Source organism: Egretta garzetta, unplaced genomic scaffold (genome assembly GCF_000687185.1).
Source record: "Egretta garzetta isolate BGI_Z169 unplaced genomic scaffold, ASM68718v1 scaffold126, whole genome shotgun sequence".
Taxonomy (NCBI): domain Eukaryota; kingdom Metazoa; phylum Chordata; class Aves; order Pelecaniformes; family Ardeidae; genus Egretta; species Egretta garzetta.
This window is the reverse complement of record NW_009260128.1, coordinates 4,553,010-4,556,578: the sequence shown is the minus strand read 5'-3', so window position 1 is coordinate 4,556,578 and position 3,569 is coordinate 4,553,010.

Here is a 3,569-nt window from a genome sequence, read left to right as displayed (position 1 = left end):
GATGACTCTTTTGCATACCCACGCCTCCCACTCGGCAGTGGGGCGCATGCCCAGTACCGTCATTAAGAGTATGCTCGAAAGTTCTAGGGGGTCCGAGCCCCCTCCCCATTGTCAGTTAACTCTGGGCCCAGGCGCATGCGCAGAGGACATGTAATCCAAGACAACAGGCCACACATTCCTGTGGGGTGGGACCAAATGGGCTGAAACTGCCCCACTCAGTTGCCGTGGTGATTAGGCTTTGGTGGTTAAGCTTGCCTGCCACCAATGTTGAGACAAGTTTCTAGTCCCTTACAATGGTTCATGTTTTTTTCTTCAGAAGCCTGTAAGATGTGGCTTCTTGATAACATGACATTTATTAACACAATGCCATTATGTACGCTTCCTTATTACTGTAGGTTTAATCTAGGGTCATTCAGTCTACAAATATAATAGGTCTACTCAGAGATTTCTGATAGACAGATAGATGGTCAATGCTTTCATAACTAATTGTTACTAATATCGCATTATCTCTGGTCCTTTATCAAAATTGCTGTTATAGTGATCGAGTGATACAGTTCTTATGCTGGTAGGCACTGCTATTATACAAGAAGTAGCTGATAGCTTGTCTAGCCTTCCATAATGGTTTTGCTGTCATCTCATAAGTGAGGAAAACTTCTACAAATGCATGCCAAATCAGTTGAATAATCAGGGAATTATTGATGCAATATTAAAACAGTGTTTGGGGAACACAAGGACACTATTAAAAAGCAAGGATGCATCAAAAGACTGTTGTGGATCCAGACTCCCAAATGGTTTCACTGATGACCTAAATGAAGAAGTGGAAAGCATGCATATTAGACTTGCAATATAGTGTGAGCTACTGAAAATACCTTGAAATATATGACTAGAAGTTGTACAATTTTGGTAAACAGAAGAGGTAGTTTAAACAGATATGAAGAACCATAATAGGTATACATGTATACAAAAAAATCAAGTGCACAGCTTGCTTTGAAAAAGTTCAAAAAACAAAATACAATTTGCTGGCCCTTAACAAAGGTTTGTAAGGTAGTCTTATTAAACTAGTAAAAAAGGTCCATTATATATATATAGCGTAAATGTACATTCTAGCATGAACCTGAATGGGAACATATTCACTGACTTAGCTTGCTAAACCACAGTGAAGACTGGAAAACTTAGCAGTAGTAAATTTTGCTGCCAACTCAAGAGTATTTCAGATTTTGAGAGTCAACCACAAATTCTATCAAGAAATAGTTTTTTTCACATAATTTATAGTATAAAAATTAAAAAATTGATAAAAATTTGAAATTACTGTAACATAGCACTGAGACTGGTAATTTGGAGTAGGACAACACAGAAAATCTTTAGGGTGTTTGGAAAGTATGTATTGAGGAACTGTGCACCTTTATGAGATTTAATTGAATATTACTTAAGTAGATATGTGTGACAGCTAAATAGCTATCTAGAATTAGAATGATTTGTGATATTGTAAAATTGCCCTTGGGCACGGAGACAGCAGAGTTCTTCAAACGTATAGCTTTTTCTGAAGAGGGTGGTGAGACTTCATTTAATTGATCCTTTAGTTGTTTGCCCCTAAGTCTAGGAACGTTTACACTCAGCAAAAATGTTCATACCCTGTATAGCGATATTCAAGGGATGGAAAGGCATTTAATAATAAAGAGAGCAGCAGATTTGACAGTAAGTGGATCCTATCATCCTCTATATATTTCAGTGGTGTAACTGGTATCTCAGAAGACATTGCAACCAGTGGGCTGAAATAGGGTGTTTCTGGGGTATTAGATGAATATGGAGTTGCTCTAGCCAACTTGGAAATGTCCCGGGACACTTTTGGTCTGGTCTACTATTCTGGCTTCAAGAGTGTTTTATTTGCATAGATTTTATACATAGTACAAAGACAACAGCATCTCAACTTTCCTGTATCATAGAAAACTGTGTACATAAATTACTTTTCAGTGAACAGTCCAAGTTTGGACTGTATTTTTATCATTTCTAAAAAATATAATGCTTCCTTTTTAGCATAAAAATTACTGAATTGAAGGAAAAGAATTTAAGACAGGCAGGATATAGTGCATATTGCCAGCACATCTGGAACACAGTTATTCTTTAATTACCCAAGAGACAGAAGAGAAAACTGGCAGCTTTGCTGCTATTATAAATCTCATCACTTTTAGAAGAGTTAATGGATGCCCAGCTAATCAGTCTTGGTTATCTTCTAACATTCAGAGATGAACTAAAGGCCATAAAGATAAAAAGCAAAGGAAAGTCATTGGTCTGGTACATTAAAATGTGCGGTTTTGTCTTCCCAACGTACTCCCAACAGACCTGTCATACAGTGTTTAATTTGGTTTTAAAATGTGCAATGGTTTAGTTGTTTGGACAAAAAATTGGTTCTGTAGATGGGATGGCTGTTGTGGTTACTAACTTACCTTCTTTCATCTCATCTTTTGAGAAGTGTGCCTGGCCTGAACTTAAACTGGTTCTATGAATTTTACCACTGGCTGCAGAGCACTCTTGCCTGTAACAAGCTCTGTTTTCTTTATTCTGAATTTGATTTTAGAAGAAAAGAGAACATCATGTGTGAAAACCCAGAGTATTTCTCTCTCTTTTCTTTGAAAACAAGAACCACAAATTACTTACTTCTAGGTAGACCTAAATGAAAAAAGAATCAAATGCAATTAGTGAACAGTACTGTCTCACTGGAGCAGATAAGCTGAAAAGTAAATTTGCTGAATGACATAAATAACAGCCCAATTTGGAAAGGGTCCTGAATATCATCAGGGGAATTTAACATTGCCAAAATATTGCCAAAATATAGTAACAGGTTAAAGAACTTCATATCTCACAAGAATATTCCACTTAAATCAGACTCTGAGTTATATAGTGCTTAGGAAATAAAAAAATGCATGGTACTTGCTGCACATTCCTCACTTACTGAGGGATGCAGTGGAAAATAATGTTATATTGATCTGGAGGTGAGTGGGGTATTCCCCTCTGAAGTTAATGAAACTGGATTATGGCTCACTGGGTCTAACAACCATTAAAGTATCCCTTACTTCATAAAAAAGCCACTAGTTCTCTTCAGTGCCCACTGAATAGCTTTCTTCAGGGGTCCCTATGTCTAGAGCAGCAGTGGGGCACAGTATAGTTCTGAATATCTCCCTGAATTTTTTCATGCAAAGAAAATATCTGATATAAGTAGACATAGATGCATATCCAGATTTTAAAAAGAAGCAAACAGTTATCTGTTAGTAAACTTCAGCTCCATACAGTAAGCTGCAAGCTCCTCTTCCTTGGAGTTTAGGATTTTGAACACCCAGCTTCAGAAACATGCATTTCAAGGCAATACTATAATGTTTCCACCTTTCATTGTGTATAACCTATCCTGCTCTGAATTTCACGTTCACAGAGTTCACTGGTGAGTGCAAGCCTGTGCTGAAGAACTCTCAGTCATTTGCCATAGTTCTTGTGTTGTTTTGTTGGGTTTTTTTTCCCCTCCATACATACTTTAGCTGGCATATAGGAATGGTTCTACTGTCACCTGATATAAGATG